The 26,984-nt window shown below is 38.3% G+C and overlaps 2 long non-coding RNA genes across 8 annotated transcripts; both read right to left on the minus strand.

The window, feature by feature from the left end:
- Positions 1–13,332: 13,332 nt before the first annotated feature.
- LOC121999918 lies at positions 13,333–14,645 on the minus strand. Of its 4 annotated transcripts, none has more exons than XR_006116831.1 (5): positions 14,363–14,645; positions 14,149–14,252; positions 14,037–14,081; positions 13,775–13,948; positions 13,333–13,393 (listed from the first exon to the last, which is right to left on the minus strand). It is a non-coding gene; the product is annotated as an uncharacterized LOC121999918 (long non-coding RNA). The 4 variants fall into 4 exon arrangements; XR_006116828.1 differs by having other exon boundaries at positions 14,149–14,257; XR_006116830.1 differs by having other exon boundaries at positions 14,328–14,645.
- A 5,835-nt stretch (positions 14,646–20,480) lies between these two features.
- On the minus strand, positions 20,481–21,837 carry LOC121999919. Of its 4 annotated transcripts, none has more exons than XR_006116833.1 (5): positions 21,476–21,837; positions 21,297–21,405; positions 21,185–21,229; positions 20,923–21,096; positions 20,481–20,541 (listed from the first exon to the last, which is right to left on the minus strand). It is a non-coding gene; the product is annotated as an uncharacterized LOC121999919 (long non-coding RNA). The 4 variants fall into 4 exon arrangements; XR_006116835.1 differs by having other exon boundaries at positions 21,297–21,400; positions 21,511–21,836; XR_006116832.1 differs by having other exon boundaries at positions 21,511–21,836.
- Between the last annotated feature and the right edge of the window lie 5,147 nt (positions 21,838–26,984).

Consider the following 26,984-nt stretch of genomic DNA (forward strand, 5'->3'; position numbering starts at 1 on the left):
TTTGCTCGTTCGGTGCTCCGTTGGTCCGCTCATGGGTAGTGTGATTACAGCGTGGTAGCACATCGAGACCCCTCCCCGTCATTGTGTACCGGGAGATGAGAGCATTGCGCTCCCCCATTTATGATTTGGGGTAGGAGTATGTGTGTACTCCGACAGCATCCCGTCCACTCGGTCACTCATCAGGAGTAGTAATGCAGAGTACACGGTTGTCACAGCCCTACCTACTCGGTCCCACCATTGGGTGTGAGATGGCTGACTAGCGTCAGGGGTGACCATGACTGCATTAACATCATACACATTGATGCATTTATTTCGTGTGATTGTGTTTGCTGCATTTATTTGCTGCATATTGGTTGGATGCCCATGCTTGACATGCATACAGGATTTCTATACCTCTCGGACTGTTTACCCTTGTACCAGGTCCTGGTTAGTACAGTTTTCTCCTGTTTACTACAGTTTGCATTTACCTTTATTTCGTCAGGAGACTGTACGCATGATTAGTGCTAGATGTTACTTCCTTACTATGTATATCAATTGTTACCCGCTGAGCGTTGGACTCACCCCCGCCTCCGTTATTATTTTCAGGTTGATGCTATCAGGAGAGAGTTCCAGTTGCTAGTTCCCTACAGACCACGAGGACTTATTGATCTTTTGGGTTTTCTTCTTTACTAGACTATGTTTTGAACTTGTTATGTTTTAGATTGTTTTACTTATGGGTCTTGTATGGATTGTTTTTACTTGTGGATGACTTTTATTTGGATTTGCTTTTACTACATGCCTGCCTAGATGGCAGAAGAGGTAAGTTGGTTTTATCGCCGGATTTGAGCTTTACGAGTGTAGTGGAGTAGGAATATGTTTTGAGCTTTATGAGTATAGTTGAGTAGGGTTGTTTTCGAGTCATCGTACTACTGTTCAGTTTGATTATTATTAAACTGCGTGGTTGTGTCAGCCAGAGGCTGAAATTTATATAAACTGCGTGGTTGTCTGTGTGTTGTATTTTATTTTTGTTATTATTCCAGCCGCATGTGGCTGAGGTATATAGTGTTTGTAGAAAGTTTCAGATTGTCCTCCGTACAGGGGAGATGCTGCCAAAATTTCTTCGGACAGGGACTCCTCCGGGGCGTGACATGAGGAATATGAACCAAGTGTGTGGAAAGTAAGTGTCTATCATTGGTTACTTGTCTATCACTGGAAACATTAGGAATTCAAACTTGATGACGACTTGACTAGGACATAGATTGAAACTTAAAGAGTTTTGAGTTGTTTTATTTGCACTGTGCACAGGGTACTTATAATTGAGCCAAACTTAAATTGTTTTCATGATCATGCTTACTAATAAAACTTTTTGATAGAGTTAAGAGAATGCATTAGGGATATGAAAGCATTGTAGAACATATGAATTTAGATTGCAGCATTTTGCTTGAGGACAAGAAAAGGTTTAAGTCTGGGGGTGTGATGTGCGTAGATTGTATACACTTGTTTAGCATGTTTTGACGCACATTCACATATTTTACACATGCTTTGTCAACGTATTTTTATACTTCCAGCTTTCCTTTTAGCATATTTACTCTTTTTGTTTGGAGATCTACTTTTGTGCATTTTCTATACACAGGAGTCAAAATTGGTGAAGGTTTCGTGTTTAAGGCCAAATATGCAAATGAAGCAAAGGAGGAAGGCACCATTCTTGTACCTCACACGACCCTGCCATGGGGGATTGCCCAGGTCGTGTGGAGTTCCTTGGCCGTATGGATGCAGTAAAGATGGAAGTTGCCATGGCCATGTGAACCTCACACAGTCGTGTAAAGATTTGAAGCAAGATGGAGCCCTGGCCGTGTACACCACACGACCATGTGAGATTTCCAGAGACCAGGAAGGCCTTGGCCGTGTACATCACACGACCATGCAGGATTTCCAGTGAGCAAGAGGGCCCTGGCCATGTACACCACACGGCCGTGCCAGGTTTCCAGAGGCGGAGCCAGTGCAGGCCATGTAGATCAACACGGTCGTGCAAGGGGAGCATTGGCAGAAGCAAGCCACGATCATGTATGACACACGATTGTGTAAGGTTGGCAGAGAAGGGAATGGCTCTAACCGTGTGAACCTCACACGACCGTGCCTAGGGACGTGTGGCGCCCGAACCTCACCTCTATATAAAGGTGTCTTCAAGATTTGAAGGGGGATCTTCTCCCTTGTGGGGGGAATTCAAGATTTGGGCGTTCCTCCACCTTCTTGGAGGGATTCTGGCGATTATAAGGGTGGATCTTCAACGTTTCAACTCCGGGGAGCAAGGATTGGATCTGAAGACGGTTCTTCATCGTAGATAAGCTTTTCTTCCCTTTCTTTCTTGGATTTGGAATCAAGATGTTTATCTTTTCTTCTTCTTTTGGATTCTTTCCTTCTTCCATGGATTAGATCTCTTGTTCTAGGATGGAGGGAGTATTTATAATGAATATTTGATGTAAACTCTTGTGGATTTGCCAAGATTCCTATTTCTATTATTTTGCCCTGTTTTGTATCTATTATTTCTTGTGTGGATTGTTGTGATTAGGGTTTAATTACCATTCTTGATTGAATGTTTGAATATCTTGTGGATCTTGTATGGATTGCTTCACATTCAATTTTTCGAGGGACGTTTGTAACAGGAACATGCCCGTGTAAGGACGTTTGAGAGGTAATCTTGAGAGAGAAATTAGGTATTTTAAGAGGGTAGGATAGATTGGATGTATTAATCTTTATATCTTAATGAGGTTGAGAAGTAGTGGATTTCTATATTGATTTTCTGAGGGGCGCACGACAGGCAAGCCCGTGTAAGAACAACATAGGGTTCATTCCAAATTGATCGAATTTAGATATATTTCAATCCTAGGTCGGTTGTCTATTGCAAGAGGGAACCGGCAACCTTCTACAAATGATGGACAATTGAGAAATAAGATTTGGTAGATCATTACATTGAATAACATTACAAAGACACCAAAACTCCTAGAACATACCTTTATCATTGCCCTTATTCTTGTTTCTTATTCTTTCATTTCTTTGTTTACATTTCATAGTTACACTTAGACTTTGTAAATCAATTGATTGGTTGTTTAGCTAACTCTATTTGATACATCTTTAGTGCTTATTCTAGTTCTTGTGGATTCGATATCTTTTATTATTACTTGCGACATTTCCGTACACTTACGGAGGTCAACAATCCCTAATGAAATGATGTTTTACTTCTATATGTTTCATTTTAGAGTGATGAATTAGATTTTTAGTTAGATTTATAGAGATAATATTATCAATGTAGGGTTTTACATTTTTATAATTTAGATTAAAGTCTTTTAAGGTATGTGACATCCATAGCAATTGGACTACACATTCGCCCATCGCAATGTATTCGGCTTCGGTGGTTGATAATGCAACACATTGTTGCTTACGACTAAACTAACTAACTAAAGATGATCCTAGTCATTGGCATTCTCCATTAGTACTCTTTCTATCTAACTTACACCTGGCATAATCAGAATCAAAATATCCGACCAAGTCAAATTGCGAAGTTCTAGGGTACCATATTCCTACATTAACAGTTCCCTTTAAATATTTAATAATTCTTTTAACCAATGATAAATGAGACTCTTTCACACAAGTATGGTATCGGGCGCACATACTGACGGCAAATAAAATGTCAGGTCAACTTGCCGTTAGATAAAGTAAACTTCCTATCATGCTTCTGTAGAATTTTAAGTCAACAGATTTTCCATTTTCGTCACTATCAAGATTTATGTTACTTGCCATAGGTGTTTTAATTTCTTTGGAATTCTCCATACCAAATTTTTTAATAAGGTCTTTAGTATATTTAGTTTGATGCACATAGTTACCATCTTTAGTTTGTATAATTTGAAGACCTAAGAAATAGTTTAATTCACCAACTAAACTCATTTCAAATTCATTTTCCATTAAAGTGACAAATTCTTTTAAGAATTTTGAGTTGGTTGATCCAAATACAATATCGTCAACATAGACTTGAGCTAAGAAAATATCTGAATTAAAAGTTTTAATAAAATGTGTAGGATCAATTTGTCCTTCTTTAAACCCTTTTGATTTAAGAAAACTAGATAGTCTTTCATACCATGCCCTAAGTGCTTGTTTTAGTCCATATAAAGCCTTTTTTAGCTTAAAGACATAGGTTGGTTTTTCTACATCCTCAAATCCGGGTGGTTGACTTACGTAGACTTCTTCCTTAATATGTCCATTTAGGAAAGTCGATTTAACATCCATTTGGTATAACTTGAAACCTTTAAATGCTGCATAGGCTAGCAACATTCTAATTGATTCAAGTCTGGCTACCGGAGCATAAGTCTCGTCGTAATCGAGTCCTTCGACTTGACTGAACCCTTTCGCTACTAGACGGACTTTATTTCTTAATATTTCTCCTTAATCATCTAATTTATTCCTAAAAACCCATTTAGTGTTAATGACTAACTTATCTGTTGGTGGAGGAATTAAATCCCAAACCTGATTTCGTTCAAATTGGTTTAACTCTTCTTGCATTACATTTACCCAGTCAGGTTCTTCCAGTGCATCAGTTATGTTTTTAGGTTCGATTTTGGATATTAGGGCTATTTGACTTAAGTTCCTAAAAGCATATCTTGTTTGAACTCGTAATTAAGGATTTCTTATGATTTGATCAATTGGATGATTAGAGTTAGATTTTACTATTCTTGAAGTAGAATTTTCAAGTTGATTGGTTTGTGTAAACTTGTCTTCTTCGTCGTTATCAACTGAACCATGTTTATTAATAGACATGTCATCGTATTTGTTAAAGGTTACATTAGTGATTTCTTCAATTTTTAAAGTAGACTTATTATAAACCCTATAGGCTCTACGTGTAGATGAATAACGTAGAAATATTCCTTGTTGAGTTTTTGAAGTAATTTACCTAAGTAATCTTTAAGATTTAATATATGTACATTACATCCAAATACTTTAAAATATTTTATGTATGGAATTTTATTAAAATAAATTTCATAAGATGTTTTATTTAGATATTTATTAATTGTAATTCTATTTTGGACATAACAAGCTATATTAACAGCTTCAGCCCAGAAATACTTTGGTAAATTATATTCATTAAACATTGTTCGTGAAGCTTCTTGTAAAGTTCTATTTTTACGTTCTACTAAGTCATTTTGTTGTGGAGTTCTTGGACATGAAAATTCATGGTGATAACCATTTTCTAGCAAAAATTATTAAAATTTTGATTTTTAAATTCTCCTCCATTATCACTTCTTATTTTCTTAATTTTAATTTCTTTTTTGGTTTCAATTTGTTTACAGAAATGTTTAAATATTTCAAAGGTTTCATTTTTATTAGATAAGAATTTTACCCAAGTATATCTAGAGTAGTCATCAATAATTACTAAACAGTAAAGACTCCCATTTAAAGATTTTATTCCATGAGAATCAAATAAATCTAAGTGTAATAGGTCTAATATTCAATTTGTTCTATTTTGATTAGTAGGTTTATGAGTTGATTTAATTTGTTTTCCTTGTTGACAAGAATTACAGAATTTGTTTATAGGATTCCCTAACTTTGGTAAACCCTTAACCAAACCAATTTTGTTTAATTTTAGTAAATTTCTAAAGTGGGTGTGAGCTAATCTCTTATGCCACAACCAAGTTTCATCATGATTTGTTAATAAACATTTAGGTATTGTTTCAGGTAGATGAATTGAATATATATTTTTATCTCTAAAGCCTCTTAATAATATATTAGTAAATCCTGAATCACAGAGTTGACTTATACTAAGCAAATTGTAATGAAAATGTTCAACAAGTAAAACCTTTTTAATTGAAATGTTAGACCGTAAATGAATTTCAACTGTACCTATTACCTTTAATTTGCCATTGTTTCCAAAGGCAACTGATCCTAAGTTTTTGAATTTGATATTGATATATTTGTGTTGATCCCCAGTCATGTGTCTGGAGTAGCCGTTATCCAAGATCCATTTGTCCAGATCTTTGGATCCCTATAAAAATGTAGATTTTAAGCCAAAGTTTAGTTAAAGGATAAATTTATCTTTTGTAAGTATTGTTGATTTAAGTTTAAGTTTAAAAACTTTAAATTTTAAAGAAATTTTAACTTAAGTTAAAAATAAATTTTAAGTTAAGTTTAAAATGATTTTTAATTAAGTTTTAAAATAATTTTAAGTTAAAAATGATTTTTTAATTAAGTTTAAAAATAATTTTTTAATTAAGTTTAAAATAATTTTTAAGTTAAGTTTTAAGTTTGAAAATAATTTTTAATTAAGTTTTAAGTTTTTTTAAAATAATTTTTAAATTAAGTTTTAAGTTTTAAAATAATTTTTAAATTATTTTTTAAAATTATTTTTTTAATTAAGTTTAAAATAATTTTTACATAAATTTAAAATAAATTTTAAGTAAAGTTTAAAATGATTTTTAATTAAGTTTTAAAAAAAATTTAAATTAATTTTAAAATAATTTTTAAATTAAGTTTAAATTGATTTTTTAATTAAGTTTGAAATTAAGTTTTAAGTTTTTTTAAAATAATTTTTAAATTAAGTTTTAAGTTTTAAAATAATTTTTAAATTATTTTTTAAAATTATTTTTTAAATTAAGTTTAAAATAATTTTTACTTAAGTTTAAAATAAATTTTAAGTAAAGTTTAAAATGATTTTTAATTAAGTTTTAAAATAATTTTTAATTAAGTTTAAAATAAATTTTAAATTAAGTTTAAATTGATTTTTTAATTAAGTTTGGAAATAATTTTTAATTAAGTTTAAAATAAATTTTAAATTAAGTTTAAAATGATTTTTTAATTAAGTTTGAAAATAACTTTTAATTAAGTTTTAAATAAATTTTAAGTTAAGTTAAAATGATTTTTAAATTAAGTTTTAAATAATTTTAATTAGGTTTTAAAATAATTTTAATTAGGTTTTAAAAAGATTTTAATTAAGTTTTAAAATAATTTTAATTAGGTTTTAAAAAGATTTTAATTAGGTTTTAAAATAATTTCAATAAAGTTTTAAAATAATTTTAATTAGGTTTTAAAATAATTTTAATTATGTTTTAAAAAGATTCTAATTAAGTTTAAAAAATAATTTTAATTAAGTTTTAAAATAATTTTAATTAAGTTTTAAAAAGATTTTATTTAGGTTTTAAAATAATTTTAATAAGGTTTTAAAAAGATTTTAATTGGGGTTTTAAAATAGTTTAATTAAGTTTTAAAATAATTTTAATTAAGTTTTAAAAATGTTTTAATTAAGTTTTTGTCACGCCCCAGGTGAGTCTCTACCGAAAAATTTCGACAGCATCTCCCGTGTACCGGTGATAATCTGAACCTCACATACATGCAAAATACATCAACCACATGCAGCTGGAATATATACACAAAAGGAACAACAACAACGCAGTTAATAGTCACAGCCTACCCTGTTGGATAAAAAGAAATGGAAAACAATCACGCAGTTACTATTCAGCCCGCACGGCTGTATCCAAAATCACAACGGAAAACGAAAGGGAAATCCACAACTGCAAAGTCCAAAAAGACATCACAGATACAAGTCCACAATACAAGTATCAAAACATAGTCAATTTTCACAATTCTAAATCCAACGAGTAGGAAATGCAAAAGAGTAAGAAGCTAAAACCGACAACAAGTCCTCGGATATGATGTGGGCAATGGGACCGGCTGGCAGTACACTCGAAGCAACTCCATGTCATCTACCTACTACTTGAAAACATAACAGAATAGACGGGGTGGTGAGTACAAGGAAACTCAGCGAGTAAGGACAGAATAAAGCATGGTAAATATGACAACATAGGAACAAGGAATACAATCTCCATACATAAGAATAAAATCATGCTATCAAAATGCAACACATCTAGCCATATCTGATAAAACAACTATATATAAACATACCTACCAACATGAATGCACATGCTCAACTAGAAACAATACCACTATACCAAAATCAGTAAACTCACCGGAACAGCCACAGATCTACTCGAGACACCTGTGCAAATATAGATACGACTGCATATACATGTAAAATAGATTACATGTATGCAGTATGACACCCAAATGCAGCATACATAGCGCAAACAAATGCAACAACACACAATCACATGCAACTAATATCTACTAGGCATGTATGCGAAAATATCTCCCCAGATGCACCGCGCATCATATGCAAAAGTGCATGCATGCTTCATGGTCACCCCGCCACCTCTCTAGACACCACGACCCCTGTATGGCCGAGAGGTTTGGGTCCGTGACAAACCGTACTAGCCTCCAGTACATGCACCACTATAGGCGGCCGAAGCGGATGATCAGCTAAGTAGTTATATAACTACATAGCTAAGAGTCCCTGACCACTCAAAACTCAAGCCCTCTGACTACTGTACCCTCAAGACCCACTACTCCAGAGTGGTCGAGGCTGACAGAGTATAATAACCGAACGGCTGAGCAAGCGCTACAGGACTAGCTCCACTCCTAGCTACCACTCTCCAAAAGTGGCCGAATGGGCGACTATAAACAACTGACGACCCTCTCACCACAAGGGAGACAATAGTCGTCAATATGCAATGAATGATGACATGATATGAATATTCACAATATAGATACCATCATCAATCATGCACCCCAAAACACCCCCAATAACCACCACAAACGTATATACATACTTCAACATACAACATGGTCAACCCACTAAGCAACTCCAATATCATATACCCATCACGTGTACACTCAACATCAATATGCATGATAAACACGCTAACCATAAAAACCAGACAACTCTATGATACAAACTCTACATATGCATATGCACAGAGTTCTGATATCAAAGGTGAGACTGTTTCGAGGTATACTAGATCATATCAAAGATCAAGACAGAAAGTAGCAAGCAGGAACGAAACAAATATACAGATTTAAGGTAATACAACCTAAACATCCAAAGATAACCATGCTTTAAAGTTCAAAGAACTAAATAGGAGATAGCAAGAAATACCCGCCTCAATATAACTTGTATCAACAGAACCACCCGCGTCACGCGACTCATCTCCAATCAAGAACCCGCGTCACATATACAATTCTTGTAATATACTTATATGTGTACCCTACAAATAGGTGAATTACCTATAAATAAATAACCAACTTTAAATTAAATATTTACTGTGATTACTGCCCCCCCCCCCTCCATTGATAAAGCTAGATTAACTTTCAACCTAGCTTAATTTCTCCAAGAATTAAATTCCCATTACACCCTTAATTATCCCTAATCCCTCCATTATCAACTAACAAGAAGCAAACCTAAACATCATGGCATCCATCTCATGTAACGACCCACCTCCTTACTACCACTCTGAGGGCGACCGTTACTTATTTATTACTCTACTTGCTAGTGTTACATATGCTATTATTAGCAACACTTAAATTTATCACGGCCCCAGAGAAGTTCCTACCGAAAAATTTCGATAGAATCTCCCCTGTACCGATGACAATAATCATCAATACATGCAAAATAAACTATCAGCCACATGCGGCTGGTATATATACTTCACAACCATGCAGTAATAAGACATAACAACTAAAAAAAACTATTTTAACAATAGCAAATGAATAAAGCTCCAACAGTGGGAACAACCAAACTAACAATGCGGAATAGACTCAATTAGCAACATAAGAAAAAGGAAACAACCCTTTAACAATCTCAACTCCTCTAATAACATTAAAGGACTCTAAACAACTTCTTAGCCAGGTCCCGAGGCTTCCATAGTTCAACATCACACACCATCCCCACCATCTTGTCGCCTTCTTCCTTATACTTTAGCTTTTTCCTTTATCTGCAGTAGGAGGAATGCAAACTATAAGCCAATGCTTAGTAAGCGCTATCTAACTCAAAAAACTCGAAAGAGCATATAATATGAAGAATGCTAAAACTGAAATGCTAAAGAGAAAAACTACTCATGCTCAACTAATAGCAAAGCTCTGAAAATAATCTGCATACTCATGATATACAAAAATAAAACTGCATGTTAGAAATAAGACTAATCATGCTCAATAGACTAATAAGGAAAGCAATTAAATCTAATACTGCATGCTTAGAATTCTAAAGAACTAAACTTACTGATTCTAAGCATCTTTGAAGCTTGTTTCATTTGTTCCAAAAACTTATACTTTAATACTTCAAAATAATAATAAACTTCTTCTTCTTGGGCCCAAGCTTAGTACCATTGCGCGCTCCCTAATAGAGACGGTGGTAGCTAGTCACCAGTCCTACGAGGGTAAAGACCTTGGTCTTACCAGGGCCAAGACCTTGGAATTGGTCACCTGAATTTGTTTAACGACAACCTTGGAAGTCAGGTACTAGCCTTTCTTTAAAATAAAATACTTGTTATCTTTTTATGTTCTTATAATAAAATGCCTTGGCATTTCTTTGAGCACTTGGTGTGCTGCTGATCCCAATACTTAAAATTTAGGGATCCTATCAAGACCTTGGTCTTTTCTCACTTATAACTACTCATTATAGCAAGGAAAGTCTAAACTAAATGCTATGTATATATATGTATATGCTATAATCTGTTCATGCCCATCTTAAAGCAAAGGGAAAACAAAATCAGCATACTACACTTATAAAAATCTGCACTTAAGCTCAATAAAATGCTTAAACAATTCTACAACTACAGTGCATGAATAAAGTCTAATAGCAAAACAAGGAAGACTGCTCATATTCGTAAACAACAAAACAAAGAACTAAACATGCTCGCATATAGCAAAACAAAGAGAACTGCTCATGCTCAAATCCATAAGAAAGAAATGGAAATAGGATCCAACACTGCTCATGCTCAGCTAAGGAAAAATGAAAACCAAACATGCTCAGCTAAGGTAAATGAAAACAAAACATGCTAAATCCATTAAAAATCTCTTCTCCTCTTCTTTATCAAACTCACGGCAGCAAGGGGAAATTAACCAAGCTAAGGCAGCAAAAGGGAAATTAACCAGTTATGTACAGCCTAAATCCAATGCTACTGTGGAGATATCAAGTTACACTTGCTGAAAAATTTAAAACACAACCTGATTAACTCCAAGATAATAATTAAATCCGAATTAAGCAACCACAAGCTAAACAAGCAAACAAACAAACCCTATCTCAACTTCCTGTAAGAACTCACGGTAGGGACTAAAAGAAATGGATGCCATGCTAAACAAAACTTTACAACATAAATCCCAATTCTGTAGAAATCTAACCATATACCTAACTAACCAACTAAAATCTGAAGCCAACAGAAGTAAATTCCTCCCGGAACTGTGGCACAGCCAGTGACCAAAAGGAACTAAATGTTCCTCACACTTATTTTTTTTCCCCATGTTCATCCTTTCAACCTCACGGCAGAAAACATTAAACTTATCCCTTCTCACGGCAAACCCAAAAAAACAAAGAAAGCACCAAATTAAATTCGGAAACAAGAAGAGGAACAAGGAATAAACCTCAGAGCTATCCCACTGCAGGTGAGTAGCAACTTACCCTTGCTTTTAGGACTTACAACCGGAAGAGGAAGAACTCTAGGGTTTCCGGAGAAGTCGAGCTCTTGGTGATTCCTCTGTGTCCGCGTGCTCCCCTCGACGAGACGACCGAGAATGTCACGCCCCCAGGTAGTCCCTGTCCGAAGAAATTTCGGCAGCATCTCCCCTGTACGACGGACAATATGAAGCTCAGTATACATATATCTCCATACCTCGGCCACACACGGCCGGAATAATACAATACAAAAGAACAAGCCACGCAGTTTATATCAACATTCCACATAATTCAACATATAATCAATCCACGCAGTTTAATAAGGAAAGACGATATAAAATCTCGAAAATATATGTACACATCCTACTCCACTACATCGAAGAAAACCAAATCCACGAAGTAATGAAAATATCTGCAGCGGAAAACAATAGTAGTAAACCCGAATGTTCAATGTCCACAATACAACCCACAATACAAGTATTTAAGATGCAAAAGCAGAATAAATCCGACAAAGAAAATCCTCGCGACAAAGGGGCTAGCGACTGGAATCTCTCCTGACGGCCTCAACCTGAAAAATAGTAACAACGGGGTGAGTTCAAAGAACTCAGCTGGTAAACCAATAGACATGTACAGCAATATATATCCACCAGTAAAAACCTAAGGTACAGTCTCCTAAACCATATGATCAATAGTACAGTTCTCTAACCATACAATCTATATAGTACAGTCTCCTAAGTATAACAGGTATGCAAGACTAAATAAACTGCAGTAACCAACAATAAGCATGCAATACAATATACTGCAAGAATATAAAAAGTGCATAACTGAAATAAACTGTACTCACCTGCGAGGCTCGGGCGAATGACTGTGAGCATACACAGATAAAAATAGTCAGAGCAAAAGCATATAACCTGTATGCATGTCAATCATATGCAATCACCAAAATGCATCAATCATAAATAATGCAATCTGTGCATATGATGCAAATGACATGTCCTGGTCACCCCTACTGCCATGCTCAGCCGTCTCACACGCAATGGTGAGACCGAGTGGGTAGGGCTGTGACAACCGTGCACTCTGCCGTCACTACCCCTGATGAGTGACCGAGTGGACGGGATGCTGTCGGAGTACACCTATCCTCCTGCCTCAAACATAGTGAGGGAGCGTAACGCTCTCATCTCCCGGTACGCAATGACGGGGAGGGACCCCGGTGTGCTACCACGCTCCTGTCACGCTACCCATGAGCGCCCTAGCGGAGCACTACCGGGCAATCTACCCTACACACCCTGAGTGCTGTGCCACTACCCATGCAGTGAACACGTTGTGTGCGGGTCCATGTAGCCGGCCGACGAGCTCAACAATAATGGAGTCGTCAATCGCCCAGCATGCAATCATGCAATATGGTGCATGCGGCTACAGTATGTCATACCTGAACATAGCCTCCTCCGTATATGTGTGTGCCAAAAAGGTAAACGCATATATATAACCATGATATAAACAGCATAAATCCAAAGACATCACATATAACAATGATGTAAGTATCATGAATCCAAGAGCATGTATCACACATGTAAAGCAACTAATCCAGTAGAGTAGAGCACTATAGATATGCATCTCTATGAACATATATACACATGGCAAGAGATAGAATATCCAATCCTGAAGTAAAGCATCTAGCAGATGAAGCATGTGATAGGTATCAACTAGCTAAGACCAGGGAAGAAATAATCTACTATCTACCACTAGTAAATATATATAAGCTACACATATCATAGGACATTATCAAAAGATAAGTCAAAGGGTACCCGCCTCAAATAAAAGGTACAACCAAGCGATCCAAGGTCGAGACGCCCGTCTCGAATCAGAGTCCTGTGTCAACAAACAATATATATATATTTTATTTAGCTAAATCCAAATGAATAGCTAAATAAAATCCCTAAACCTAAATTAGGGCAAAGCCCTAATCACAACCTCAATCTACATAATTAAATCTAATGGTTAATTAGGATTAGTTACCTAATCTCTAATTACCAATTAGATTAAAAATCCAATGATTGACTAGGGTTAATTACCTTAACCCTAATCATTCCATTAGATCAATATAAACAAATAAATCTAAACCTAATCACTAACCATCTAGTAATCATGTAATCCAAATCATATCTAAATCTACACATAACCTAATTCAATTCTACACACGATCAAGTAATACAACCATAATCCGCATGTATCAAAATCCCTACACCTTACCTCGATCGAGCTTTTGGAATGGGGTTGCTGCCGAAACAGGAACACACCACAGAACAGAACAACCTACTGGAATCAACTCCTCTGTTCGGATCAAACTTGCTGCTGGCAACAAGGAAATTTGCTGAACCATAGAATCACCACAGAGCAAGCATATCTCTGCTAGATTCCAGTATACTATTCGGTTCAAGGTGAGATCACGGATCAGATCAAGGAATAAACATCACCAGTTAAACAATAACCTAATTCCGGAACCAAATCTTACCTCCAATCTGAGACTTCAATCGGCAACCATGAAGAAGTCCATGATCTGATTAAAGGAAAACCGATTACAAGATCCTCCTTGATCCCCCTCAAATTTCCAAATGAAGTCTTACCTCAAGTCTCCAGAAGATGTCGCACAACCCGATCGAATCCGTGAAGCAACGTACCAAAGATTCCTCCGATCCTCAAATCAACAATCAACAAGGGAATCCAAGACCTGACCTAGGATCGCCAACAATCAGGGAGGCAATCAGCAAGAATCGGGAAAGAAGACTCGATCTAGGGCACAAACCATAGAACAGGAAGATTCCGTTAGGGCTAGCTTACCCACGCCGGCAAATCGAGTGGCACAAATCCAAACTAGGGCATCACTCCAAGCTTCGGTGGAATGAGACGCGAGATTTGGTCCTTCACCGTGCCCTAGCCGCAGCATCTTCGGCCATCTACCGCAAGATCCGCCGAACCGCAACTCCTCGGCCGATTACAGTCTGGAAAGGAGAAGCATCGATCGGATCTGACCTTAGGGTGTCGACGGCGGTAGAGGAAGGTCACCGGAGCTAGAGCCTCGCTCCTGTCGGCGCCGCTCGCCTGCGAGGGAGATCAGAGAGAGGAAGAGGAAGAGGGGAGATCGGGGAAGGCAAGTAGGGATCGGCGGTTTTGGGGGAAAAGAAATAAGGAAAAAGGAATTATATAAATAACCATTTCCTCATTTAAACGGGTATCTCAACTCGGCTTTATCCGTACCCGAAACTAATCCCCGCAAAACCCGTCGTACGAGCTCCGAAAAATTCCCAGAAAATTTCTAAAAATTCCGGAAAAATTTTATAAGGCTATTTCTGCAATAACCCTATTTATTTAAATTTTCCGAGATCTCACATCCTCCCCTACTAATAAAAATTTGGTCCCCAAATTTCGCTATAACTAACAGCAAACACTAAAATATAACCAAACCGTATAAATGCTGAAAAGAAACTCTAACCCACATACCTCAAGTAGAAAGATGGGGGTATCGAGCTCGGATCGTATCCTCCAGCTCCCACGTAGCCTCCTCGTCAGAATGATGCTGCCATCTGACTTTAACCAGTCGGACAGTCTTGTTCCGCAGCTGACGCTCTCTACGGTCCAGAATCCGTACCGGAACCTCCTCGTAAGTAACATCAGGCTGAATAGGAACAGATATATCCGACAGAACATGTGCCGGATCGGATACGTATCTCCTCAGCATAGATACATGGAATACATCATGAATGCCAGCTAGAGATGGTGGTAGCGCCAGACGGTAAGCTACTGCTCCAATCCTCTCCAAGATCTGGAATGGTCCAATATATCGGGGAGATAGCTTACCTCGGAGACCAAATCTCTTCACCCCTTTCGTGGGTGAAACCCTAAGAAATACGTGATCACCAATGGAGAACTCCAGGGGTCTCCGTCTCTGATCAGCATAACTCTTCTGACGGTCCTGGGCCTCTGACATCCTCCGTCTGATAGTGCGAACCAGCTCTGCATCCTGCTGAGCTCTCTGAGGTCCTACCAACTGAGCCTCCCCAACCTCTTCCCAGAGGATGGGTGTCCGACAAGGCCTACCATACAACGCCTCAAACGGTGCCATCTGGATAGCCGAATGATAGCTGTTGTTGTAGGCGAACTCCACTAATGGCAGGTGGTCCTCCCAACTGCCTCCGAAGTCCATGACACAAGACCTCAGCAAGTCCTCCAATGTCTGAATAGTCCGCTCTGACTGCCCATCTGTCTGCGGATGGAATGCCGTACTAAAACGAAGCTGTGTGCCCAAGGCCTGCTGCAGACTCTGCCAGAATCGGGACGTGAACCGTGGGTCTCTATCTGATATGATGCTCAAAGGAACCCCATGTAATCTAATAATCTCACGACAATATAACTCAGCTAATCGATCCAGAGAATCAGTCTTCCGGATCGCTAAAAAGTGTGCGGATTTGGTTAATCGGTCAACGATTACCCAAATCGCATCATGACCTCGACGAGTCATAGGTAAACCAACCACGAAATCCATAGTAATGTGCTCCCACTTCCACTCGGGAATAGGGATCCTCTGAAGTAATCCAGCAGGTCTCTGGTGCTCAGCCTTCACCTGCTGACAGACAAGACATCTGGCTACAAACTCCGCGATGTCTTTCTTCATACCGTTCCACCAATAAGAACGCCTCAAATCACGATACATACGGGTCCCACCTGGGTGGATAGCAAATCTAGAACGATGAGCCTCCTGAAGTAACTCCTTCATGACCGGGTGAGACTGAGGTACACATAATCTGCCTCGGAAATAAACAATCCCCTCATCGTCTCGTGTAAACTCAGTCTGCTGTCCGAAAGCTATCTGGCTGCTAATAAACTGTAAATGTTGATCTCCGGCCTGGGCCTCTCGAATCCTCATCCTGATCGACGACTGAGCAACCATGGTAACAAGAATACCCTGCTCTGTCCGTCTCTGCTCCTCAAGGCCCAACTCGGCGAATCCCTGAATCAAGTCCGTGACTGTAACTCGATGACAAGCTAAAGTCCCTCTGGACTTCCTACTAAGTGCATCAGCAACCACATTAGCTTTACCCGGATGGTAGCTAGTAGTACAATCATAATCCTTCAGGAACTCCATCCATCTCCTCTGTCGGAGATTGAGTTCCCTCTGGGTGAAAATATATTTGAGACTCTTATGATCAGTAAGAATCTCAAAAGTAATACCATAAAGATGATGTCGCCAAATCTTCAAAGCAAAGATAATAGCAGCTAACTCTAAATCATGTATTGGGTAGTTCTTCTCATGCTTCTTCAACTGACGAGAAGCATAGGAGACTACCCTACCATGCTGCATCAAAACAGCGCCCAAGCCCTGAAGAGATGCATCTGTGTGAAGTACAAATCCGTCATCACCAGAAGGTAAAACCAAAACTGGTGCTGATACTAATCTCCGCTTCAGCTCCTGGAAGCTGTCTCACAAGCCTCTGACCACGTGAACTTCACGCCTTTCCTAGTCAGACGTGTCAATGGCATAGCAATGCTGGAGAAACCCTCAACGAATCGTCGGTAATATCCAGCCAAGCCCAAGAAACTACGGATCTCCTGGACTGACTAAACTGTCCTATCGGAACAGAAACTCCGGACGCTACATGCTGAGCCTTCAGCGAATAGTCTCGGCTCATGTGCCCAGGCATTTTGCAATAATAGCAAACTGACTGTCCCAGGGTGCATGTGATCTGGGGATCCACATCAAGTGCAGTAAGGGTCACCAGTGGACTGTTTCCGGTTCTGCTGAGAAGACTGAGAACGTCCAGATGAAGATCGTCCTGACTTCTGGGGTCGGCCAAATGCCCAGAAGTTGGGTCTGTCCGGAAGTCCGATCAGTCTGCTTCCTCTTCTTATCTGCATTCACTCTCCGATGAGTAGACTCAATCATGAGAGCTCTATCCAGTACCTCGGTGTATGATGCTATACCAAGACCGACAACCTTCACCTGAAGATGCCCGTCGAGTCCCTGGACAAACTGAAGCATACGAGATCTGTCATCGGCAACCAACTCAGGACAGAATCCGGCCAACCGGTTAAATTCGGCATTATACTCCATCACTGAGCGGTTATTCTGTCGAAGACCAAGAAAATCCTGCCGAAGAGCCATCTGGTATGCTCGGGGGAAATACTGACTCTCGAATGCCTCCCTAAATCTCGTCCAGGTAATATGCTGGTCGCCTATGATAGAGCGCTGCGTGTCCCACCAGATCTCTGCCTCGTCTCGTAAGTGGTAAGCAGCCAGCTCAGCCTTCTCCCACTCGGAGCAGGCCATGTAAAAGAATGTCCGCTCCATAGACTCTATCCAAGATTGAGCCACGCTCGGGTCAGTCTCCCCGTGAACTAGCGTGAATTGGCTTTTCACCAACTCCGCCAAGGCTGGGATCCGTGCTCGTGCCGCAACTAGGTCAGTAGGAATCGCTGCGGAACTAGGTAGAACCACTGGAGCTGGTCCTATGGGTGGTACTGAGGGATAGGCCGGAAGAGGTACCACTGGTGCTGTCGTATAACCTGGGATGGGTACTGCTGGTGGAACTGCTGAGTAGGCATAAGTAGGGGCGACTGGAGGTACGGTGGGCGGTACCGGATAAGGAGTAACCGTTACTGCTAGTGCGGGTGCCGGGTGTGCAGTAACCGGTACTGCTGGTGCGGGTGCCGGATATGTAGTAATCGGTACATGTGTCTGCGGTGCCGAGTACGTGGTAGCAGGCACAGCTAGAGAGGGTGTCGGGTACTCTGCGGGTACAGCGGGTGGGGGAGGTGCTGAATATGCCGACGGTGGTACCACTGGTGGTACAGTCGAGGTAGGTACCTCTGACGTCGGAACTATCGGGATCTGATACGTAGACGTACCCACAATGACCTGAGGAGTCTGCCCCTGGCGGACAGGCTCGGCTCTAGCAGACCTCTCTGAAGACTCTGTCTCAGGAGAATCTAACGGCCTCTTACGTGGCCGCCCACGTCTCGGTGCCGGTACACGTGTAGGTGGCATATCTGTAAAGAAATGTTACCCAGATATCACTACAGGTATAAGAACTGCAAAATTACCTAATGTACCTATTTGCCGTCTGGAGATATCCTGTCGCTGCTTAGCCCCCAAATAGATCCAATAACATCTCGTCAAAAATGCCTCGAAATTCCGAAACGAGAAAATCGACGGAAATCCGTACAATCCGAAATACCGAAATATCCAGATACGCACGCAAAACTCGTAAGAACCAGTATCAGAACTGCTCTGATACCAAAAATTGTCACGCCCCCAGGTAGTCCCTGTCCGAAGAAATTTCGGCAGCATCTCCCCTGTACGACGGACAATATGAAGCTCAGTATACATATATCTCCATACCTCGGCCACACACGGCCGGAATAATACAATACAAAAGAACAAGCCACGCAGTTTATATCAACATTCCACATAATTCAACATATAATCAATCCACGCAGTTTAATAAGGAAAGACGATATAAAATCTCGAAAATATATGTACACATCCTACTCCACTACATCGAAGAAAACCAAATCCACGAAGTAATGAAAATATCTGCAGCGGAAAACAATAGTAGTAAACCCGAATGTTCAATGTCCACAATACAACCCACAATACAAGTATTTAAGATGCAAAAGCAGAATAAATCCGACAAAGAAAATCCTCGCGACAAAGGGGCTAGCGACTGGAATCTCTCCTGACGGCCTCAACCTGAAAAATAGTAACAACGGGGTGAGTTCAAAGAACTCAGCAGGTAAACCAATAGACATGTACAGCAATATATATCCACCAGTAAAAACCTAAGGTACAGTCTCCTAAACCATATGATCAATAGTACAGTTCTCTAACCATACAATCTATATAGTACAGTCTCCTAAGTATAACAGGTATGCAAGACTAAATAAACTGCAGTAACCAACAATAAGCATGCAATACAATATACTGCAAGAATATAAAAAGTGCATAACTGAAATAAACTGTACTCACCTGCGAGGCTCGGGCGAATGACTGTGAGCATACACAGATAAAAATAGTCAGAGCAAAAGCATATAACCTGTATGCATGTCAATCATATGCAATCACCAAAATGCATCAATCATAAATAATGCAATCTGTGCATATGATGCAAATGACATGTCCTGGTCACCCCTACTGCCATGCTCAGCCGTCTCACACGCAATGGTGAGACCGAGTGGGTAGGGCTGTGACAACGTGCACTCGTCACTACCCCGATGAGTGGACCGAGTGGGCGGGATCTTTGTCGAGTACACCTATCCTCCGCCTCAAACATAGTGAGGGAGCGAACGCCTCATCTCCCAGACGCAATGACGGGAGGGACCCTGTGCTACCACGCCTCACGCTACCCATGAGCGCCCTGAGCACTCACGGCAATCTACCCTACACATCCCGAGTCGTGCCACTACCCATGTAGTGAACACGTTGTGTGCGGGTCCAGCCAGCCGACGAGCTCAACAATAATGGAGTCGTCAATCGCCCAGCATGCAATCATGCAATATGGTGCATGCGGCTACAGTATGTCATACCTGAACATAGCCTCCTCCGTATATGTGTGTGCCCAAAAGGTAAACGCATATATATAACCATGATATAAACAGCATAAATCCAAAGACATCACATATAACAATGATGTAAGTATCATGAATCCAAGAGCATGTATCACACATGTAAAGCAACTAATCCAGTAGAGTAGAGCACTATAGATATGCATCTCTATGAACATATATACACATGGCAAGAGATAGAATATCCAATCCTGAAGTAAAGCATCTAGCAGATGAAGCATGTGATAGGTATCAACTAGCTAAGACCAGGGAAGAAATAATCTACTATCTACCACTAGTAAATATATATAAGCTACACATATCATAGGACATTATCAAAAGATAAGTCAAAGGGTACCCGCCTCAAATAAAAGGTACAACCAAGCGATCCAAGGTCGAGACGCCCGTCTCGAATCAGAGTCCTGTGTCAACAAACAATATATATATATTTTATTTAGCTAAATCCAAATGAATAGCTAAATAAAATCCCTAAACCTAAATTAGGGCAAAGCCCTAATCACAACCTCAATCTACATAATTAAATCTAATGGTTAATTAGGATTAGTTACCTAATCTCTAATTACCAATTAGATTAAAAATCCAATGATTGACTAGGGTTAATTACCTTAACCCTAATCATTCCATTAGATCAATATAAACAAATAAATCTAAACCTAATCACTAACCATCTAGTAATCATGTAATCCAAATCATATCTAAATCTACACATAACCTAATTCAATTCTACACACGATCAAGTAATACAACCATAATCCGCATGTATCAAAATCCCTACACCTTACCTCGATCGAGCTTTTGGAATGGGGTTGCTGCCGAAACAGGAACACACCACAGAACAGAACAACCTACTGGAATCAACTCCTCTGTTCGGATCAAACTTGCTGCTGGCAACAAGGAAATTTGCTGAACCATAGAATCACCACAGAGCAAGCATATCTCTGCTAGATTCCAGTATACTATTCGGTTCAAGGTGAGATCACGGATCAGATCAAGGAATAAACATCACCAGTTAAACAATAACCTAATTCCGGAACCAAATCTTACCTCCAATCTGAGACTTCAATCGGCAACCATGAAGAAGTCCATGATCTGATTAAAGGAAAACCGATTACAAGATCCTCCTTGATCCCCCTCAAATTTCCAAATGAAGTCTTACCTCAAGTCTCCAAAAGATGTCGCACAACCCGATCGAATCCGTGAAGCAACGTACCAAAGATTCCTCCGATCCTCAAATCAACAATCAACAAGGGAATCCAAGACCTGACCTAGGATCGCCAACAATCAGGGAGGCAATCAGCAAGAATCGGGAAAGAAGACTCGATCTAGGGCACAAACCATAGAACAGGAAGATTCCGTTAGGGCTAGCTTACCCACGCCGGCAAATCGAGTGGCACAAATCCAAACTAGGGCATCACTCCAAGCTTCGGTGGAATGAGACGCGAGATTTGGTCCTTCACCGTGCCCTAGCCGCAGCATCTTCGGCCATCTACCGCAAGATCCGCCGAACCGCAACTCCTCGGCCGATTACAGTCTGGAAAGGAGAAGCATCGATCGGATCTGACCTTAGGGTGTCGACGGCGGTAGAGGAAGGTCACCGGAGCTAGAGCCTCGCTCCTGTCGGCGCCGCTCGCCTGCGAGGGAGATCAGAGAGAGGAAGAGGAAGAGGGGAGATCGGGGAAGGCAAGTAGGGATCGGCGGTTTTGGGGGAAAAGAAATAAGGAAAAAGGAATTATATAAATAACCATTTCCTCATTTAAACGGGTATCTCAACTCGGCTTTATCCGTACCCGAAACTAATCCCCGCAAAACCCATCGTACGAGCTCCGAAAAATTCCTAGAAAATTTCTAAAAATTTCGGAAAAATTTTATAAGGCTATTTCTGCAATAACCCTATTTATTTAAATTTTCCGAGATCTCACAGAGAAGGTGTGAAGACCTCACGGAGAAAAGTGCTCGCCGGCCGTCGGAGACGTGCCCTAGGTGTGGCTTCATTTCTGCCTGAGAAGAGTCGCCGCGCGTGAGGATGAAAAGAGAAACGGGATTAGGGGTTCGGGAAAAGAAATTAAATCTTTATACTTAGGGTTATTTTCGGTTCCAACTATAACTTATATATATTTTGTTCCCTACTTGATTAACAAAACTCCCTTGGAACACTTGGTTGGCTGCGTTCGCCTTAAGACTTGGCTCGTGGGTTCAAATCTCGGCTGCAACCCCTTTTTCTTCCTATTATTTCCTGTTATTAATTTCTACTACTTATATAAATTCCGTTCTCTATATGTTCACGAAAAGGTCGCGGAATAGTTGGCTGGCTGGATTCGGTTAAGGCTCGGTTCAGGTCCGAGGACCACGGTTCGAATCTTGGCTTGGACATTTTTTTTTGTCGAAACTTCTTTCGTTTAGTAAAAATACCAAACGACCTCCAAAAATTACATAAAAATACTCTAAAAATTTCTAAAAATCTCTAGAATATTTCTATAGTATTTTAAATATTTTTAAATTATTTTTGGGACTCAAAATGAGAAAATTTGGGTTGTTACATCTCAGGTTTAAGTTAATCTACCGATTCAACCCACAATTAACTAGCATAGCAATCTTATCCTTGTTAACTAATCCCGATCAAGCCAATCTACAGAAATTCTAGTGAAAACAGCATAGCAAAACTTCTACTACCTAAACAGAACCACTTTTGTTAATTCTGTCATTGATCCGAATTCAAGCAATACATAGGACTCATTGGATAACAGCTACTACAGCTAATGATCGACCAAAAGAAAAGAACCAGAACTACACAACGCATCAATTCCAACCGGATCAAAAAGGAAAATAGCAAGAACTGGAAGATTTGTTCATCATTACAAACTAGTAAGAATAGTTGCTCTCGTTATCTCTTCCCCCTTTAATCGCCGAAGATGATCACCGATCCGATGGAGAAATCAACCCAATCAAGCTGTGCTGGCCGGAGTCACCACACAACCTCTGTTCTCAGAAAAACTCATCCGAATCAATACTAGAAGGAAGATCAGAGGTTTGAATTCAAGACCAGAACCAACCGCTTACCTCCAACAATCCCGGTTAGGGCATGCTCTATTCTTGCCGACGAACAGAGAAGGAGATCGGGAAGGAGACAATGGTCATTACCTCACACAATCAGGCAATGCTGGCCCAATCTAATACTGATGCCCTCGATTCCCTCCCAATAGCAAGTGAAATCCATCGATCGAAGATCCGTCGTCGCTGTTCGTCGAGATCAAAGAAGGGAAAAGGTCGGGAAGAAGAAAGGTTGGGCTATAGCTAACCTTTTCCTCCCAATGCTCCAAGATTTGCTCCTCGCCGGTGCCACCGAGAGAGAAAAGGGGAGAATCACCGATCGTCGAGGCAGGTGTCAGCGTCGGGGAGTTCGCGCGAGAGAGAAAGAGGAAGGGAGAGAAATCGGGTCGGGTTCTAGCGTTCGGGTGAGAAAAGGCCCTATTAATAGAACCCACTTAGGGTTAAGGAAATTAAACCCTAAATAACTCCTCAATTAAACTCTCACATGCGTATTTCTAAACAGACCTCCACTCCTATCCCCGCAAAACTTGTCATATGACCTCCGACAAATTTCAGAAAAATTTCTAAAATTTCTAAAAATTTTCATAAGGTTATTCCACTATAACCCTAAAAATAAATTCACATATCTTACAGTTTTAAAAAGAATTTAATAATTTTAATAAAGTTTTAAAAATATTTTAATAGTTTTAATTAAGTTTTAAAAGATTTTAATAATTTTAAAATAATTTTAATTGAGTTTTTAAATAATTTTAATTAGGTTCTAAAAAGATTTTAATTAAGTTTTAAAAAGATTTTAATAATTTTAATTAAGTTTTAAAAAGATTTTAATTCAGTTTTAAAAATAATTTTAATTAAGTTTTAAAATAATTTTAATTAGGTTTTAAAAATATTTTAATTAAGTTTTAAAATAATTTAATTAAGTTTTAAAAAGATTTTAATTAAGTTTTAAAAAGAATTTAATAATTTTAATTACGTTTTAAAAAGATTTTAATAATTTTAATTAAGTTTTAAAAAGATTTCAATTAAGTTTTAAAAATAATTTTAATTGAGTTTTTAAATAATTTTAATTTGGTTTTAAAAAGATTTTAATTAAGTTTTAAAAAGAATTTAATAATTTTAATTACGTTTTAAAAGGATTTTAATAATTTTAATTAAGTTTTAAAAATATTTCAATTAAGCTTTAAAAATAATTTTAATTGAGTTTTTAAATAATTTTAATTTCGTTTTAAAAAGATTTTAATTAAGTTTTAAAAAGATTTTATTTATGTTTTAAAAAGATTTTAATAATTTTAATTAAGTTTTAAAAAGATTTTAATAATTTTAATTAAGTTTTAAAAAAGATTTTAATTAATTTTTAAAATAATTTATTTAGTTTTTAAAAAGATTTTAATTAAGTTTTAAAATAATTTTAATTTAAAACTTTTTTAATTAGGTTTTAAAATAATTTTAATTAAGTTTTTAAATAATTTGAATTAGATTTTAAAAAGATTTTAATTAGGTTTTTAAAATAATTTTAATTGGGTTTTAAAAAGATTTTAATTTTAGTTATATTTTTTTATTTATATTTATTTATAATTTTAAATTATTGAATTATTGAAAAAGGTTGTTGAACCCATGTTAAATTCAAACTTAGCTTTGGGTTAATCAAGTAGGCTTCTTAAGGATAAGCTTTCAGTTCAGTGGTAAGGCTTATGGCCTTCTTGTGTATCAACGGTGGACCACTTGCTGAAGACTTTCCAAACTGTTTCCGCTAAAAAAATTTAATACTAAATTTTGGTCTAACTAGCCCATGTTTGACTGGGGTAGCTTCGGTCAGATCCACTAAGTCTAGTGCACCAGGTAGAATACACAAGCTTCATCCTACACATGCTTTCGACAAAGTTTCCTTGATGTACCGTCATACCAATCCATTCCGATGCTATGTTGTAGGGTTTGTTAAACCTTTTTATCTAACCGTTCTAAGGAGAAAATGTAAAATACCGAAAAAATAGTGGATAATGATAAGGAAATTTTTCAGAATTTTTGGAAATTTTTCTGGAATTTTTCGGAGACCGTATGGTGTAGGTTACGGGGATCAATATTGGGTCCCAGGAAAGCTTGTTTAGGCTACCCTATTTTAACGAGGAAAAGTTGAATTTTCTTTTCTATTTTCTTTTTCTTTTCTTCTTTTCCTCTCCCGTGCCATAACCGTTTCCCCTCTTTTCTTCTTCCCTCACTCGTGCCGTGCCCATTTCTCCTCCCGATTCCCCTCTGCACCAATCACTTCTCCCTCTCCCCTCCAGCGACGCCGACTTGACTGCCCAGCGCCACCTGATTGCTGGCCGCCATCTCCCTCTTGCCCTAGTCATCTCCACCGCCGTTGTGACCTACCTTCTCCCGATCTCCGTCTTTTTCCTCGTGCCTCTGCCCTAGCGTCGACGCCACCTTCTTCTTCCTCTACCCTCTGCCCCAATGTCCACTACCAATGCCAAAGTCCAACAACCATCTGCCGTGCCTTAGACTCCACTGACGGATCTTCCTTCTTCGCCACCAATCGCCGGTAGAGAGGAAACAAGGGGGTATCGAGTAGGTAAGGCATGTTAGGTATTTGGATTGTGATTCGGGGTCTTGTACTGAACGAATTTGGCTGATCACTGTGGTAGTGAATGTTTTCCCGCAGCACTATTTGATCTCCGACAGCAGGTAGATTCCAGCAGCAAACTACCCTACTTCCAGCAGCGAGAACGACTGTGAATTTAGGTAAGAAGTATGATATCAGATTGGTAGTGATGCGAGTTTAATTTATAGTTGGAGGTTGTGGTTATTTGTCTACCAGTTTTTGTAGCTTGGCCAGCATTGTTCACTGGCGATCCACAGCACCGGTCATTCTGTTTTGGGCAAGGAAACCCTTTGACCGTGAGCCATCAGCGACCATCCTAGATTTAGGCGAGTTCTTATGAACTTGGTTTAGATTAAGTTGTTGTGATGGATTATGCTATTGTAAGTTTTAATTCGTATGGATTAGTTAAAGTCGATTGAGGAGTTAGATGATCCAATTAATGTTTATAATTGGATCTAGATTTATGTTAGCTTCTCGAGGATTTGATTTAGCTAATTTATTTATATGTAATTAGATAAATCTATATATCATGTATTACAGGACTCTGATTCGAGATGAGCATCTCGACGTTGGATTTGACTCGATTGGACCTGCTATTTGAGGTGGGTACCTTGACTTATCTTTGATAATGTCATGTTGATATGTTTAGTAGGTTATAACCTTTAGTAATAATTATGTTTATCCTTGTTTTGATATGTCGCTACTGGATACCTGTTATATGCTTGTTAGCTCACCTATTATGCATTTTATGTTAGTACTCACATGATTATATATTTGTTCATAGAGGTAGTGACATACCCTGCCTTATGATGTTCAGGACCTAGGTTTTTATTTATACCATAGCGGACGTGTATACCCTAGATTTGTGGATTTGACTTAAATTATTTTTCAAATTTAATTAACTTAAATTATTTTTCAAATTAATTAACTTAAATTATTCTTCAAAAATTAATTAACTTAAATTATTTTTTTCAAAATTAATTAACTTAAATTATTTTTTTAAATTAACTAACTTAAATTATTTTTTTAAAATTAATTAACTTAAATTATTTTAAAATTAATTAACCTAAATTATTTTTTTAAAATTAATTAACTTAAATCATTTGTCAAAATTAATTAACTTAAATTATTTTTCAAATTAATTAACTTAAATTATTTGTCAAAATTAATTAACTTAAATAATAATCAACTTAAAAT

The sequence above is a fragment of the Zingiber officinale genome, chromosome 7A (assembly GCF_018446385.1).
Source record: "Zingiber officinale cultivar Zhangliang chromosome 7A, Zo_v1.1, whole genome shotgun sequence".
Taxonomy (NCBI): Eukaryota; Viridiplantae; Streptophyta; class Magnoliopsida; order Zingiberales; family Zingiberaceae; genus Zingiber; species Zingiber officinale.